The 18972-nt window shown below is 38.6% G+C and overlaps 1 protein-coding gene and 1 non-coding gene across 4 annotated transcripts in view; one reads left to right on the forward strand and one right to left on the reverse strand.

Moving 5' to 3' along the window:
* The window catches only part of PRKG1 (protein kinase cGMP-dependent 1), a 1234647-nt gene that overhangs the window by 800138 nt on the left and 415537 nt on the right, over positions 1-18972 (reverse strand).
* On the forward strand, positions 13950-14051 carry LOC146396966 (small nucleolar RNA U13). Its single transcript, XR_014828618.1, has one exon. It is a non-coding gene; the product is annotated as a small nucleolar RNA U13 (small nucleolar RNA).

Consider the following 18972-nt stretch of genomic DNA (forward strand, 5'->3'; position numbering starts at 1 on the left):
ACAAGGACTTAATCTCTAAAATTTACAAACAACTTATACAACTCAAGAGCAAAAAAGCCAACAACCCACTGGAAAAATGGGCAAAAGACCTGAATAGACATTTCTCCAAGGAAGATATACAGATGGCCAACAAGCACATGAAACAATGCTCAACATCACTGATTATTAGAGAAAAGCAAATCAAAACTACCACAAGATACCAGCTCACACCAGTCAGAATGGCCATCATTAAGAAGTCCACAAATAACAAATGCTGGAGGGGGTGTGGAGAAAAGGGAACCCTCCTGCACTGTTGGTGGGAATGTAAGCTGGTACAACCACTATGGAAAACAGTATGGAGGTACCTTAGAAAACTATACATAGAAATACCACATGACCCAATAATCCCACTCTTGGGCATATATCCAGAAAAAACTTTCCTTGAAAAAGACCCAATAATCCCATTCTTGGGCATATATCCAGACAAAACTTTCCTTCAATGCAGCTCTACTCACAATAGCCAAGACATGGAAACAACCCAAATGTCCATTGACAGATGACTGGATTAGGAAGAAGTGATATATATAGACAATGGAATACTACTCAGCCATAAAAAAAGAATGACATAATGCCATTTGCAGCAACATGGATGGAACTAGAGACTCTTACACTGATTGAAGTCAGAGAAAGACAAAAACCATATGATATCACTTACATCTGAAATTTAATATACAACACAAATGAACCTTTCCACAGAAAAGAAAATCATGGACTTGGAGAATATACTTGTGTTTGCCAAGCGGGAGAGGGAGGGAGTGGGATGCTTGGGGTTAACAGATGCAGACTCTTGCCTTTGGAATGGATTTGCAATGAGATTATGCTGTGTAGCACTGGGAACTTTACTGTCTGGTCACTTATAATGGAGCATGATACTGTGAGAAAAAAGAATGTATACATGTATGTGTAATTGGGTCACCATGCTATACAGTAGAAAATTGACAGAACACTGTAAACCAGCTAGTGGAAAAAAATAAAAATAATTATAAACATAAAAAAAGAACTCATTAGGTGCCTTTTTCTTTTTTTTCCAGTGTGACCAAAGTTAGTCAATTTGAAACATCTTCCTTATGCTTCATGGATATTAGTCACACTCTTTCCCAAGGCACCTCAGGGAGAAGGAGGAATCAATGAGCTGCAGTTAATTTCATTCATCTAGCCCTTATCTTGTGAGGTGTGCTGATCTGATGAGGGATCTCAACATTGGTAGGTAGAAAATAGAATACAAAAGTGCAAGTGAGGAAATTGCACCACTGGTTCTCACGTACCTAAACACAGAGGCACATGAAAATCACAAACACAAAACTCTTCCTTTTATTCTTCTGCTTGTCCCTCCACAGACTGTACATTGATCAACAGCAGCAGTAGCTGATAATTACTCTGCTCCTGCCATATGTCATGGACCAAAGTGGGAAACAACTTACAGGCATTCTCAATCTTTTAAACACTGTGCAAAGGAGTTAGTGTCTTTGTTTTACAGATGATTGATGACTAGAGAAGTAAATGCCTCATTGGAAATCACAGTTAGTGAGCAAACCAGTTTAAACCGTATCATATTGTAGCATTTATTTTTGTTTCCTGCAGAAGCCAGATATCATGTTGAAAGGTTCTTGCTGTACTATTAACCACGATCCTAAGAGGAAAATCTGAAGAAAATATCTTAGGAACATAAAAGGTATCTTCACAACATATTATGACTAAGAAAGAGGGAGAGAGCCACCTGCGACACCCAATAAGAACTGACAGCACCTTTATAATGCTCAACAGTACAGATCACAGGACAATGAAGTCACCTGTTGGCCTTTAGGGACTTCCCACCATACCTCGTTCTTCTGAGTTTAACTTACTCATTATACTATCCCCACTCCCCAGCATAGCTGCTGGTGCAATAAAGCATGGTGGATAAAGAATGGAGTAATAAGCATAAACATGATTTCCAGTGTAAACATAAATCAAAACTACAATGAAGGTTAATGATGTTGACTCCCAATTACCTCACCACCAACCGGTCAGAAGAAAGTTGACCAGATGATCACAGACCCCACAACCCCCTTCCCTCACCCTAGCCTTAAAAACCTTTTCCTGAAAGCCCAGGGAGTTCATGTCTTTTGAGCACTAGCTGCCTGGACTCCTTGCTTGGCTCCCTACAATAAATACTACATTTCCCTTAACCACAGGAAAAAAAAAAAAAAAAGCAAATAAAAACAAAAGCACCATCCCCACCCCCAGTGCAGCTGCTGGTGGAATAAATCATGGTGGATACATAAAAATGGAGTAAGCATAAACACAATTTCCAGTGTATTCTAAACGCTGGTACATTCCAATGTACTCTGAGCCAAGAAAGATAGTCCAAACAAGAGAGACCAGGTATACCAAATAAAAAGAACATAAATGCCCTCAGGGTGATAAGACTGGGGAAGAACACAAGCAAGAGCCAGGCCAATAATGTCCGGAGTGTTTTGCTTTCCTATTACAGCCATTAAGGCCCTGGGATAGGTTGTTCTACCCTAACAGACCAAAGGTGGTCGTCTGCACTCAGGCTCTGGAGATGCTCAGGACATGCAAATGAAGGCCAATATTGTCCTTAAAGCCACAGAATGCTAGTAATAGAGATCAGTCAACTATAAAACACATATGCACATGTAATGCCATCACAAGCCAAAAACGTTCATAGATTTTTCATGTCAAAGTTACCAACCCAAGTGGAATTAAACAGAAGTCGAGCTCTACAAATTGTACTTTCCTACCAAACTCCTCCACAGCCATTATCACTAAAGCATCTACAATTTCTACCTACAGTTATTGTTCAAATAATCTAATACCTAACTGGGGAAAAGAAGAGAAAGAATTCTTAAAAACAATGATGAAAATGTTCTTCTCTGTACACAAATTAAAAGTCACAAAATTTCGTGCTGAAACATCTTACAACTGACCGCTTGCTTTGTTATGCATAACTTCAGATTTACTGCATGTAAAGCCGTCAGATTAAGATACAAATAGCTCAGCATACATCCTTTTTAGACTGCTCACATAAGTGGCATTTCCCCATTTGAAAGGGTTTTGTTTTTTTTTTCTGTAAACAAAACCCAGAAAATTAGAATCTTCAGATAGTTTCTACTTCTACTTCATATACATGGATACAATATACCTGAACATCCCATAATTCCTAAAAACGAGATGAAGAGGAATGAAAACACCACATGTGTTAATCTTATGTTTTAAACAGCTGATTTTCCTTAAGCCTGTTAAAAATGTTTTCTATGGAGTTATCTCCACCTAAATGCTAGATTTCAGTCTCATAAAAGAAAAGCGACAGGATAAAAATTGCCTTTCTGTCTGAGCAGGTGTTTCAGTTGCTAATGAAATGTATCCCAAGGTAGCTGCTATATTCATTTAAAATGCGTGTTTTGGCCAAATAATCCTTAATCTGGAACAATTTCCACTCTCTACTAACTAGCATCTGATACTTTCATCAATGCCAGAAAAATGCCATTTTCTTAAGAGGTGCTTTTTGCCCCTTTTCAATTGCTACTTTATCTTTTGACTTTGCTGTGAGCATGATGAACTGGCGGATACACTGACTGATGGCAGCAGCCTGGGCTGGACAGCAGAGTGATTAAAAGGTTGCTTGTAGTCTGTGATCTGGATTTGAAGGCATGTTTCCTTGAGGTTTAGTCACCCAAAAACACTCTCTACCATGACTATGCCTTTCAGCAGCCAGGCATCAGCTGCAAAACTTGCTGGCTTTGTTTAAAGAGATGCCCTTACTCTGAGAATGACAGCTGTAATGCACTGGGAAAAAACATTCTGGACTTGGTGTCAGAAAACCTGGGTTTGAGTTAGTTTTTATTTTTATTTTTTAATGGCTACACCGGTGGCATATAGCCATTCCCAGGCTAGGGGTGGAATAAGAGCTACAGCTGCCATCCTATGCTACAGCCACAACCATGCCAGATCCAAGCCACGTCTACCACTTACACCGAAGCTCAAGGCAATGCCGGATCCTTAACCCCCTGAGCAGGGCCAGGGATCAAACCTGCATCTTCGTGGGTAAATACTAGTATGGTTCATTACCACTGAGCCACAATGGGAACTCCTGAGTTACAGCTTTGTTAGGGGCTAGATGAAGAATCTAGGAAAATCTTCCAGATTCCAATTCAGTTTCCTTACCTATATATTAACAGTTTTGATATCTATCTCAAGTGTTGATGATGGAGAGAAATGATGGATAAAGCTTCTAGCTGGTAAAGCAATATACAGACTTTAGGTATCATCCATCCCATTAATATATTAGCAAAGATGTCTGTGTTACATCCTGCTAGGTATCAAGACTGAATATTCTATTGCAAAGTATATAGTAGATGTTGTTATTATCTTTAAAAACTGTTTGATTCGTGTATCCCACCCAATTGTCACCAGGACTGAGGCCTCCTTCACATAGTCCTCAGGGAGTTCACACTATTCTTACCATCCAGCCTCACAATGGGACATGTAGGGCACTGAAGGATCCTTAATACCTTTAGCTGGCATTTTACCATCAGAAACTCAATTCTTCAGGTTGAAAAAGCCAAATTCCTGGCAGGGGAATGCTGTGATTTTCATCATTCGTAATCCCTTTCATGTGGTTTTATTTCTCAGATTCCCAAGTTGAATGCCAGCCATGTATTGGCCTTTCTATATGCAATCTTTAATCATTACAACCAAATCCTTTTATAAGGGAAAATTCCGGGGATCCAAGAGAGTACTGAAAATGCTCAAGCTAGTAAATGCAGCAACCAGGACTCAAACTATGATTTATCTGATTTCAAAGCTCACATTCTTTTCTTCTATATAAAGAAATTCTTTTATATTTCTTCATTTTTTTCTCCTTCTTAATAAATTTAACCAGGCTACCCAATCATAGTATCCATAAGCAAGACATTCTCCTTTCTTTCACCCCTCTCTAATCACTTAAATCATTTTCTTTGTAGCCTCTTTTCAGAAAACATCCATCAACAATAAACTATGGGCTAGATTCTCTTATCTGATAATGCCCTGAGATCCACTCGGCCAATTTTACTTGTAGTAAACATCCATGCTATAAGGAAGTTATACTTATCATTTTCTTCATGACTCAAAGTCTGTCCTAAGAAGCTATACATAATATTTTCTGAGTCGATGATTATTCTCTGTATCCAGACCTAGAAAGAGTGGTGATGCTACCAGCCAGATATGGAACATCTTTTGATAAGTATCATGAAAAAGGCTTAGTTAAATCACGGTAGAGAGAAATGACATTACAAATAGGAGGTCTGGGACTGGAAGATATGATAAAATAAGGCTAAGAAACAAAGCCAACCTGTGTGCTTGCTGGATATGGCTCTCATCTTAAGGGACAATTATTATCTTCAACTTAAACTGTTAGAAATATACATAAATGTTAAACTATAAGCCAGACATCAAAAGGTAGACGAGCCCTGTCTGTCATAGACATTTATGAAAAAATCATTTTCCAGTGGCTTGTACCACTTGGGTGATCTGTTGCGTTTCTCAGTATCAGGCAGTAATCTTTGAAATTCATTAGGAATTCACAAGGCACATTTTATTCATCTGTTTAAACATCTGTTGGACTATGCTGCTCAACTTGATTTTGTGTTTTAACTCCCAAAGCTTTCCCTCCTAAATCTCTGAAGTTGTGTTTTTTCCTATCATGGTTTTACAAAGCACCAGTTTATATCCTTATCTGAAAACAAGGCATTAGAAATAATAACATCTCCAGAAATAACAGCTCCAGGATGGATAATTTTCATTGCTCTTTCTTCAAGTTCACTGACTCTTCATCTCCCATCTTGAATTTGTATTGAGCTTCTCCAGTGAATTCTGCAGTTATTATAATTTTCAGATACAAAATTTCCATTTGTCCTTTTTGATAATTTCTGTCTTTATTAATATGCTCTAATTGATGAGTCATTACTGTAATACTTATCTTTAAATTCTTTGAACATGATTTCTTTTAGTTCTTTGAATATATTCATAATAGCTGATTATAGTTGATTAAAATCTTTTGTATGCTAAATCAAACATCTGGGGCCCTTAAAAGCAGTTTATGTTGGCTTTTTTCATTAAAATGGGTCACACTTTCCTATTTTGTTACATGTCTCATGATTTTTATTTTTATGAAAACTAGACACTTCGGGCAGTACATTGCAGCAGCTCTAAATTGGAATATTCCCATTAGAGATTGTTCTATTCGATGCTTTAGTGTTGGCATCCTCAGTTTCTTTAGTAACTTCCTGGATTAACTTTATGGATTATATCTCTCTCTCCCTGAGAGTGTTGATGTTTCTTCTGAGTTTTTAAAATTCTTATTTTAATCTTTCGTTTTGGATTCCAAGTGATGACTGCTGCTTCTGAATAGTGTAGTAGTCAGAAAAGGATTCATCAGAGGTAATTGGAGGTATGCTCCACTATCTGGAACAGTAAGCTCCCACCCTTTGTTAGGATCTGCATGTGGGTTGAAGCACACAGTTTAAATCGGCCCTAACTTTTACTTTCCCCTAGGCCCTCATGTCTCCTCTATTTTGGCACATGATCTCATAGTCAGCTAGGAATATGTGGATAGTTAGATGCTGTGGGTACAGCCTTACACATATGTACAAACTTGCAGACCTACATGGTTATGAGACTTAATCAAGGCACATTATGTCTGCCTCATTTGCAAGACCTCCCCCCCTCCTCCATTAATTTTTGGTTAATGTGCTGTTCTGTAGCTTTTCCCGACTGGGACCATAATGTAAGCTAGCTACAAGGTTGGCCTTTCCTTTTAGTTTGCCACCCTGATTATTATAGTTTCTGACAATGCCTGGCCTGGGGGCATGTTGTTTTCTCACTCTGCTCTAAATCTCTCCAGCAGCAAAGCGCAGTTGCTGTGTCCTGGTAGAATTACCATAATGAAGTACCTGGGAGTGATGAGAGCAGTCCCAGGCAAAAATGCTAGAGATTCCTACTGCTCTCACCCAAGTTTCAGTAGTTTTCCTTAAGAAATGCTTCTCAAAGTATCAGCTACCTTTGACTAATTTCCAGACTCTTGATATGGATATTTGTGTCAATTTTTCTTTCCTTTTTTTAATTTTTAGGGAACAAACTTGCCAGGCTCCTCACACCACCATTCTAGAAGTCCAAGTACTTCTTTTTTCATAGCTTCATCAAGAATTGGTTAAGCCACAGGTTGGTTGTTTTTTTGTTTGTTTGTTTTGTCTTTTTAGGGCCGCACCCACAGCATATGGAGGTTCCCAGGCTGGGGGTCGAATCAGAGCTACAGCTGATGGTCTACACCACAGCCACAGAAATGCAGGATCTAAGCCGTATCTGTGAGCTACACTAGAGCTCCCAAGCAATGCCAGATCCTTAACCCACTGAGCAAGACCAGGAATAGAACCTGCATCCTCCTGGATGCTAGTCAGATTCGTTTCCAGGGAGCCAAGACAGGAACTTCATGCCATAGGTATTAAAGTTCAGCTTTCCATGAAGCTGCCTTTTTACTGAAAATCAAGAACCTGACCTGGGAATAAAAGTTAAAGAAACTAAAGTCCTTTAGAATGATGTGCTTTTGAGACTCTTTGAGATTGCCAAGGTCAGAGGTATTCCTAAATTACCTCAGTTAATAAGAATTTGCTATACATTTTCAGGAAAGTAAAAATCAAGGGCAATGTCTTAGCAGTTACACAATGAGGATGTATGGAGAACAAATGCAATAGGAGTTCTAGCACTCAGAAAGCAGCTCTCTACCTCAGAATCAATCTTACAAGTCATCCTCTCCAGCAACTTGTTCACTGCCCTCTACTTCAGTGCATATGCCCTTAACTTTGTTCCGTTTCTGCATTTACTGTGCTCTGTTCATCAGCTAATGGGACTTTATTCATATTTGTTCTACTCCATGGATTCCATTAACTCATGACTTTCACTGGCTGATGGCCTCCTTAACCATTTTCTTTTACGAGGTCTCTCTCATTCTTTCCCACCTGATGTTTCTGACATTCTTCATGCTCCACATACAAGCTCCACAAAAAAGAGATTGAGTTTTATGCTACAGTGTTCCTCAAAATTTAATGTGCATAGTAATTAACTTAGAATCTTGGTAAAATGAATATTTTTGATTCGGAAAGTTGGGGTGGTGGTGAAGATTTCCCTAGGTGATGCTGGTGTTGCTGGTACACAGAGCACACTTTTACTCACAAGGCCGTAGCCAGCACTTAGAATAAGATTTAGCTACTGGGTGGCGCTCTTGCAACAAAGCCTCAAAAGCCATAGACCAGCTTTTAGCTGGTGACTTTTGCATCACAGATTAATCTCCCATCAATCAGTTGTGGGTTTGGCCACAGGATTATGGAGTACAAAGTATGGTGGTCTATATGTTAAAAAAAAAAAGCCATGCCTCTGCAGGTGGCAGGCATGCTATAGAATCTGTCAAGTACAAATAAATGTTGGTGTTTTGCTAAATGGTTCCTTTTTTTGTCTTTGCTAATCAAGGTAACTCACTTTGGAACTTAATGTGTCTGCAGAGGGCTATTGGCCAGGTCTCCACAATACCAAAATTTCTTAAGGAAAATGCAGTGTTAGCTGTTGTTCAAATGGAACTACTGAGCTGTGGGTTTTGTTGAGCTCTCTTCCAGTCTCTCTTCTCTCTCTCTCTCACTGTTTTCACTTTGGAGCTAGGTGTCTAATGAAAACAATTATAGATCCTTAGATTAATCACAGAATTAATTCATTCTTGAAGATGGACAACAATGTTCTGAAGGGGAATATTGATGGGGACCTGATGATGCAAGAAATAGGAACACAGAAACATATTCTAAGTGGGACTTAAAAAACAATCACAAAACAAACAGCCCATTTTCTGTAAGTTCATATATGGACAAGTTATCTGTATTTTTATACCTGCACATATTGAGAATATATGAAAACAAAACAAATCTTCCCAACAACAGAAGATAACACAGATGGTAAACAGGCATATGAAAACTTTTTACACAGTTTGTCTTTTAGAAACAGAAATGAATTCAGAGTGCTCCTTGTCTACTTTGTCTGTTTAGTTGGAGACAGGTCTCTACAATTTTAGACTAATTATACAGAGTAGCTTCTATACTATTCAGTACCTACTCACGATACTGATAGCATTATATCTATCTCTGTATCTATCATTATACTTTATAATGCACTTTCATCTTTTAATTAAGTTAATGAGGGACAGTCTGTGGTGGGCCAAACATTGTACCACTGTGTACAGAAGGGACTCATTCATCTCCATGTCCCTGGTGCCTGGAGCAGAGCTTGGCTATATACCTATCTCCAGCCCAGTGTAGATCTGAATCCTCTGAGTCTTTTCAAGGAGCCTATACAAGATGTTCCCTAAGGTCCCTTCCCCGTTATATTTAAAATGCAGATTTAGCCTGAAAGTCTAAAGAAAATTGAGAATGACCTATCTCATTGCCAGAAGGAAACACATGCAGCTCAACTGTCATCATTGGCTCACAAATGGCTGCAAGACAGAAAGAGTGTTTTTGCACCAATGATAAGCACTTCCTCAAAAACCTCAAAGCCAGAAACATATATCCCAGCTACGTCCCGTGATCAGCAGGCATACGGCTGGCATGTTTTCTTTGGAATCCAGAAAGTATTTGGAGCCATGCTGGGCTTGGCAGAAGCTGAAGCTAGCCAAGCCCTGGTTCTGATCATTTACAGCTGCTTCCCAGTCTGCTGTCATCCTACCAGACTCTAATGAACCCTAAGCCAGGCCTGCCTGCTGTGGCTTCCGAAAGGGGCGGAGGCAGCAATGCCTCTATTAAATCAGACCTCTAGTTAGTGAATGAGAATAGTGTTGCTGGAGTGCTCTTATCAACTAAAACAACCAGAGAAAACCTCTCCCTCCAGGTCCCCTGGATTAATTATGAGACAACGTTAATCTCATTTGGACAAATGAAAAGATGTGAGCCGGCAGAGCTGTATTTCTTAATGGGTAACGGTGGTTACAGGGACAACACTGATCATAGAGCTGTGTATGAGTTTTCTTTATGACTGAAACAATTTGAATTAGCACACTCTATGGAGGCTGGGTATGGACACTTGTAATAGGTTGCATTTCAGAATATTCAGAAGAGAGTATGATAAAGATCAAAGTGAGTTTTTCAGAATATGATCACAATTTGATAGAGTTCTGAAAGTTAAAAATATAGAGAATTATAGTGCAAAATAATCTTTCCTAAATCACAAGGTCTACAGCATCCCACAAAAGGCCTGATGCATAACTCATGTCAGGACAAATGTATGATGAATTATGGAAGGAAGGAAAGGAGGAAAGAAGGAAAGAGTGTATTCTGTTCAAAATTTAAAAATGTAATGAGAAGGGTAAAGAATCAACCAGGAAAACTGTCTTAAAAATTCATATCCACATTCCTTACAGTAATCTCAGTTTGAATTGTCAGAAAACAAAGCAGCAGGGAAAAATTTCTCCGAGGTATTTGGAAAGGGAATTAATCCCTGACTTTCCTAGACACATCCATTTGCTGCTGTGACTAGTCTAATGTATCAAAACAAGCAAGTGGCATTCCTGTCGTGGCTCAGCAGTACCAAACCTGACTGGTATCCATGAGGATGCAGGTTCAATCCCTGGTCCCTCTCAGTGGGTTAAGTATCCAGCACTGCCATAAACTGTGGTATACGTTGCAGACATGGCTCAAATCTGGTGTTGCTGTGGCTGTGGCGTAGGCCGGCAGCTATAGCTCTGATTCAACCCCTAGCCTAGGAACCTCCATATGCCACCAGTGAGACCCTAAAAAGCAAAAATAAATAAATAAAATAATAATAATATAGTGTGATTTTAAAGCACTCTTGAAATCTGAACATGTTAAAATAGATCCATTTGGAGAAACATGGGAGTCTTTCATCACTTACTAATTGCAATAGGATCATATTAGGGCCTATTATGTAAACTGTAAATGTTCTACAGCTATTCTGATTTAAAGGCCTGTGGAAGATAACAAGCAGTGCCCATGTAGCAATATGTTATAAAGATAACCTCATGGATCTAATGAATGCTTCCCTCCAAAGGAGTCTTAGCAGAGGATAGTCATTTTTGGGCATCAGCTAAAATCATTTTAACAAGGCACCCATTATGATTATACTACTATAGTTGTCTATACATTTTTAAAAGCTAAGAAGTCCTTGAAATTTTCTTCTTTTTTTCCCTTGGCAAAATACTAGAAAGGTACCATGTTTGAAAGATCTATAATACGTAAACAGGATAAATATTATCAAATATGTGTAGCGAAGTATAACATGAATATATACATATATATATACATAGTCATTCGTGTACATTTATAAATAAAATAAATGACACTAGAATGGTCCAAAGAGAACGGATTCAGCTCTGGTTGAGATCTGTTTGTGTGACCTGTGGCAAATACTTTTCTTCTCTAGGCTTCAGACTCCTCAATGCTAAAATAAAGAAAAGGCTGGCCATGTTCATCTAAGATTATTTCCAACAATAAAATCCCATGGTCTCAAATATCTGCAATTGGATATTTCAAATCAGGTACCATAATGGTACCAAAAGAAAAAGAGTCTTTGTAATATTTTTGGCTCAAGACAAATGCAGCATTGAAATATCAAAGATGACACAGCTCCAAATGTAGCAAACATAATATGGTAATATAATTTAATATGAGGACTGTAGTTCAATTTATGCCCTATTTTTACCCTGAGTGAAACCACTGTAGATTTATTTCTAGAATCTGCTTTTGGAAAACATATTGTAAATAAAAAATACAGAATATTCAATATTCCAATGGCCTCTGTGAACTATGTCCTAAAATTTTCTTCTAAGCTTTCCAGAGAAATACTCAGGAGAGATGGAATAAAGGGGAGCTTTTCATTGCTATAGTCATTATGATATAGATCTGGCTCTACTTCCATTACTCATTGTTAATTGTTATTTGTAGTCATGTATATCAATATACTGAGACCATTAAAAGGAACATTTCCTCAAAAATTAAAGGGCAAATTCAGCCCATCTGAATTACTTAAGTGGATGAAAACCACTAGGAATCTTCATGATGAACAGGAGGTTTTGTGGGAAGATATGTGGAGATAAAAATCATCAGAGTGAAAGAGAATTAGGGAAAAGGAGATGGGATTGATGCCTAGTTGTGGAAAAGGACAGAAATGAAAACAGAGTTGTGAAGAAAGAAAACATCTCTTGTCCAACCTTAGTAGAAAGATAATTTAAAAAATAAATAAATAAATTTTTAAAAAAAACAGAGAAAGAGGAAGGACAAAATTTATCCTCAATTTAGAACCCTGGAGCTATTATTGTGAAATAGAGATTCCATAATTACTACAGCACACCCTATAGAGGGAGATATCCCAGGCCTGGAGAAGAGCTTCTAAGCCAATCAAACCAGGGTCACTTAGGAGAATCTACTCTTCAGGTGCAGAGAAGCAAGACCCAGATGTCCCATTTGTTTGAAAAGGGATGTGGGTCTCTCTCTTTTTTTTTTTTTCTCTGTGATCCTTGGTTAATTTACTCTTCAAGAAAATAATCAGTTTCTAGACTTAACTGGCACAATGGTGTTTTCAGAGTTAGCTTCTAAAATCCTTTCTTGGAAAAAAAAAGTTTCAATAGAGATTAAGTACGTGTTCACTTTGCAAAACATCTTTACTTTCCAATCACTTTCCATCAAACCAGAAATAGTGCTGGAATAATTCCTTCAATTCTAGTCTAGCCCAGAGTTTGGATCAAAGACAAAGGCAACCATGACATTATGGTACTTCCACTAGGTGGCAGCAGTAGGCATGAGTGTGGCTCTCTGAATGGCCAGGTCACTTAAGAGGTTTAAAAAAAAAAAAAAAATTGAAAAGGGCAGGAGAATTTCAACAGCAAAATCTCAGACAGATGTCTGGAAATTGACTAGATAAAAGAAGATAAAGGACAGAAACAAAGGACTAGAAACAGGAAAAAAGCACTGTGACTAGTCCACTGAGGCTGCTGAAGTTGGAGCTGATAGAATATTTGACAGGTAACCTAAATCTGGCCAAAGCCATTTTTCCCTTGCTAGCAGAGCTGTCTCATCCTGGAGCCTGCACTGGAGGACTTCTCTGAGATGTGGGGGGCAGAGTGGATGGGGCAGCAAGTGGTCCATCAGAGCATGTGGATATCAGTGCTGGCACAGCTTTTTTCCCTTCTGTGCTACTCATTGAGCTGAACACCCAGGATTCAGCCCAGCTGTGCCACCACAAGACTTCCCTTCCTCAGAGAGGCCTCACACTGCAATCCTTTCCCAATTACAGACCTAGTGATCTCTTATCCACATAGAACACTTTGTCTATAAGACATGCTATTAATCAACCCAACAGGACCTCGAGCATAGTCCAGGTTGTTTAGACAGATTGAGATGTGTGGCAGTTCCTGATTTTTTCCTTCATGAGAACTTTTCAAGTCCACAGATTCATGGTAGGTAGATGAACTGAACTTGCCTTTTTATTTCCTCCATTCAAGAGTTCCAGGCACATGCAAGCATGATTTACAATAGCCAGGACATGGAAGCAACCTAAATGTCCATGAACAGAGGAATAAATAAAGATGTGGTAAATATACACAATGGAATACTACTCAGCCATAAAAAAGAATGAAATAATGCCATTTGCAGCAACATGGGTGGATCTAGAGATTATCATACTAAGTGAACTAAGTCAGAGAAAGACAAATATCATATGATATCACTTACATGTGGAATCTAAAATATGATACAAATGACTTACTTACAAAACAGAAATAGACTCATGGACTTTGAAAACAAACTTATGGTTACCGAAGGGAAAAGGTAGAGGGGAGGGATAGTTAGGAGTTTGGGATTAACATATGCAAACTACTACATATAAAATGGAGTTCATAAGATGATGATTGGGTGTTCATACATCTGTGTGAAATGTGCCTCCCCCAAACCTTGTTATGACCTCGGCGCATTACCTGTCAGAGGTTAAAAAAAAAAAAAATGATAATCACCAAGGGCCTACTGCATAGAACAGGGAACTCTACTCAATATTCTGTAATAACCTATATGGGAAAAGAATCTAAAAAAGAATGGATATATACATATGTATAACTGAATCAGTTTTCTGTATACCTTAAACTAGCACAACATTGAAAGTCAGCTATATTCCAATATAAAATAAAAATTAAAAAAAGAGTGCCCGTACAGAGTAAACCAACTCTCAATAAGAGTTTGCAAAGTGAATGAATGATAGCAGTTGATACTGTGTTAGCACACTTAAAGAACGCTTAATCCAATCTACTAACCGTGTGACTTTACAGATGAGGAAAACTCAGATTCAGAGAGGTTAGGTATCAATAGCAACATAGCAGGAAGAGGCAGAACCAGAGCAGACCTTAGCTTCTGACTCCTACACAAGTGCTTTACTGCATCAGTGTTTCAATGAGGATCCTAAAATGATTGGGCAATGCAATTCAAACTAACTCTCCAACACTCCTGTGTGTGAATCAAGGGTTCAAAGGAAAAAAAGGAAGACTAGCATTACAAACAATCCATCCAAGAGAAAACATTATAGCATGCCTGTGAGAACAGGGACACTAAAGCAGATGCTTGCAGGGGGGCAGGCAGATGACAGAAATGCAGAAAGCTGCCGGCCAGCCTGGGGAGACTTGGAAACTATGTGCCCGGTCCAAAAAAGCCCAAAAGGCACAGAGGGCATGGCTGTGGCAGATGACAACCAGGTGGAAATGCAGTCCCAGTGTCGTTTATTCAATGAAAAGCTCACAACCTTAAGCAGAAGAAAAATTATAAAACCCTGTGTAAGCTAAATCAATATATCTGCAATTCTTCTTGGACCTATGGGTCACTGTGGTTCTCAGCTCCTAGATGCCACCCCTGGATGTGCTGATTTTACTGATTTGGGAGTATGGTCTGGGCAACAAGGTTTTTACAAACTCCCCAGGTGATCTGCTGTACAGCCCAAGTTGAGCATCACAATTTAAAGTATAGTCAGCATCAGCACGGGTACCTAGGGGGTATTAGAAATGCAGAATCTGGAGTATATCCAGATTCTGGTGAATCTTCAAGATTCTATTTATCACAGACTTCATTTTAAGCCGACCCCCCAGGTGATTCATTTGAGCAGGGCTAATAATTCTAATAATTTTCACTTGGCACACAGCCAAAGCCAAACAGCGACTCCTTTCCTCATCCTGCTCTCCCTCCCCAAACAGGCCCTACCATCCCCAGAGGGCAGAAGAGCCTTCCAGTTTTCTTTTGTTTGCCTGGGCTTTGGTTTTTTTAACAGTTTTGGTCTTGTATCTTCTTGTACAAAGAAGAAATAGTTCATCTCAGAAGTTGGTGTATCTAAACATTTGTTCTTTGCTTGACAGAGCAGAGCCTTAATCACGTTGCTACAGTAAACACAGTAAACAGATCTTGCCACAAGGATTCCCTGAAACTATGGTTGACTTAAAAACAAAAAGCAAAAAACAGTACTATGATTGGCTTACTCTCCAAACAAGAACTCAATTTATCTTAAATCCAACCTTTGGCTTCTTTATTCCACATCACTGAATTGATCATATATCTTTTTACCTGTCAGATGTCTCTGGTATAAATGTCACTGCACGGTCCCTTATAGGACACAGTCTCTGAGTTTAAAAAATTTTCACCACCACACAACAGAGAGAATTTAGCATTCCTTTGTCATCTGACATTGGCAAGTTCATTAAAAGCTCTTAGCATGTGTATGTGCTGATTTCCCTTTAGGAAAACCTCATCTCCATTTATCTGTTCCTCCTGAGAAAAAAATTTATTAGCCCCGATCCAGTGCAAGGCACTCTGTCAATAAATGCTGAAATACAATAATAATAATGACCAGAAAGCTTCATGTTTTTCCTTCCCCGTGTAGGTTGCCATGGTTACCAACTAAAATCTTGTTTTGTTTCACTGGTCTTTCAATTCTTTTACATAAGATTCCTCAGGGTTTACTGCTCCCCTTCCCTCTCGCCTCACTTCCTTGAGGATCAGTGACTGTTGTTGATATAACACACCTGTGCCACATACCTGTGACTATTTCAGTGCAAAATAAAGGACATTACTTTTCATGAAACTTAACCAAATTACATAAATGAGCTTAAAGGATAGGAATATGAGAATATCGTGATAAAAATCGCAGTACTCCACTTGGATCAAATTGCAAAAGGATGCGAGGAAAACAGAATTTTTATAACTTAAGTTTCTGTGGTTTCTTGATAGAATAAAAAATGTTTTTCTTTATCAGAAATGCTTATATAAAACATAGTTGAATACTAAAAAAGTGTTACTTTCACCCCCAAAATAACCAAAAGGAACTCCAGCTCTGTATATAGTGTCTCTGCCACCCCAGAGTGTTTCTCATAATGCACACATGAGAATTTTCCCTTGGATTGTTCTTCTGGTGTTAGCCTATCTTGAGGCTAAGCTTCCACCTCTCAGCCCCCCAGATGGTCTATTGGTGTTCCCTGAAATTGTCACTGCATAAGCTAATGTGTCTACAAGGTTCAAAAGCCCTCCACTCTTGTCTGTGAAGCCATATCTTGGTGACACATTTGAAAGTTGCCCATCCGGGTGTTAAAATATTTCCTGCTGCTTTCAGCAACTTCATTCGTCATACACCAATAGCTACTGGCTATGTTCTCAGTCATTTCCTGTATTAGTCTAGCCCAGAGACCTGGTTGACTGGCTTAGATCTCATCTTTGCTAATTCTGCCTGGTAAGAAGGTCAGATGACAGGCCTTCCAAGAACTAGGCACAGTATCTGAAGTTCTGTCTTCATGCTACACCTACTTTTACTTGCTGGTCTCAAGGTGAGACATTGTTAACTGCAGGGCTGTGATGAATGTTCTCCCCTTTTTCTATGGGTTAAATTACATAAAATTATTGATGTTTGACCATTTTAATCTATAAAATGATGGTACCATATCACTTAGCCTAAGAGTTGGGGAAGAGAAGGCAAGAGGACATTGCCTGTGTGGTTTTGGCATGTGTGCCACACCTGAGCCCTGCCATTCTACAGATAGAATCTGAGCCTCAGTGAGAAATTGGAGGTGCTATCAAATTCTTGCTGAGGAACATTAAATTATTCAAATGCAGGTGGATAAATCATGAATGACTTAAATGTGCTTCCTTCTCCTCTATCCCACTTACAGTTTCTAGAAGGCCAAGTATAAGGAGAACACAACAAAGTCAAAGCCATGACCATTTATTCACAGGACCTGGCAAGGATAAGGAAGACAGAGGGTGAACCTAATTGCTCTCTTTGGGGGTAGGGAGGCTAATCTAAGACATGTGTTTCTCACAGGGCTTTGCTAGGTTCTTGTCCAGGAAACATGTGAGGATTCCTCTGAAAGAAAAATCAATGGCTAATATTTTCCAAGTCTGATCCAATAAGAGACGCTGGCGAGTTATTATATTTGGGGCCACGTGCACCAGTACAGCTCTATCATGACCATCGTGAGGCTGCTAAAGAAAAATATAATTTGATCAAATATAAGAGAGTGTCACTGTGAGACAACCACATAGCAGAAATGGCATAGGGGGACACGAGGACTTAGTGAAATATGAGAAATGTCTGTCTCAATAATGCATATTTGATAATGACATATAGAAGATTCAGTTCTGCATGTTTTAGCAGTGCTTTACTAATCCCCTACTATTCTCTGGCTTACTTTATCATTTTATGATTTTAATGATGGCTATGGTGGATTTTACGCTTATAATACCCAACAACTAATTTTCTTGTGCCCCCTTCTCCATAACAGGATATTATACATAGCCTCTAACAAGCTGTGTGTCCCTCATATTATTAAATCCTCCATATTTCATAGCCCTTATCTGTAAAACAAAGGGGCTAAATGACTAAAAGATCATCAAAAATATGGCAGTACTAGATTCAGGTTAAAAGGTCTTTTGATCCACTCTATGTTCCTGAGAGCAGTGAGATAAGATACTGTGGTTGAGCTTTTCCCAAATGTGGAATAAAAACTGCTTGGGAATATGTGAGATGATTTTACTTGAGAAATGAACACCCTTTTATTTCAATAATTGTGTTTTTAAAAAACTTCTATTTTGACAATTCATATTGGCTTTCTGTGATAGAAATAAATTTATTTGGATGCATTGAGGTTAAAAGTAAAATACGTTAAGACCAAGTAGTAAGTAAAGGATGGTACACTATTTAAGAAGGTGGTGGTGAATGACTACGGTCTGGAAGCAATGCAGGGGTGATTCTCAATGAGGAAACTGTTGGAATATTTATAAGTTTCTTCTATGTGGCATCTCTTTGAAATTCTAAAAAAACAGACCCATCTTTTTATTTTTTATTTATTTTTATTACTCAATGAATTTATTACATTTATAGTTGTACAATGATCATCACAATCCAGTTTTATAATATTTCCATCCCTCACCCCCAGCACATCCCCCACCCCCCAAACTGTCTTCTTTGGAATCCATAGGTTTTTCAAAGTCTGTGAGTGTATCTATTCTGCAAAGAAGTTCAGTGTGTCCTTTTTTCAGATTCCACATATCAGATAGCATTTGATGTTGGTGTCTCATTGTATGACTGACTTTACTTAGCATGATAATTTCTAGGTCCATCTATGTTGCTAAAAATGCTGTTATTTCTTTCCTTTTAATGGCTGAGTAATAGTTCATTGTGTATATGTACCACATCTTGATCCATTGCAAATAGTTCTGCAATGAACACTGGAGTACATGTGTCTTTGCGAGTCATGCTTTTCTCTGGATAGATGCCCAGGAGTGGGAATGCTGGATCAGATAATAGTTCTTTTTTTTTTTTGTCTTTTTGCTATTTCTTTGGGCTGCTCCCGTGGCATATGGAGGTTCCCAGGCTAGGGGTCGA

The sequence above is a fragment of the Sus scrofa genome, chromosome 14 (assembly GCF_054392235.1).
Source record: "Sus scrofa isolate SSC_HxYL_T2T_F1_AM1 chromosome 14, Sscrofa_HxYL_maternal_Yorkshire_Landrace_v2.0, whole genome shotgun sequence".
NCBI classification, from domain to species: domain Eukaryota; kingdom Metazoa; phylum Chordata; class Mammalia; order Artiodactyla; family Suidae; genus Sus; species Sus scrofa.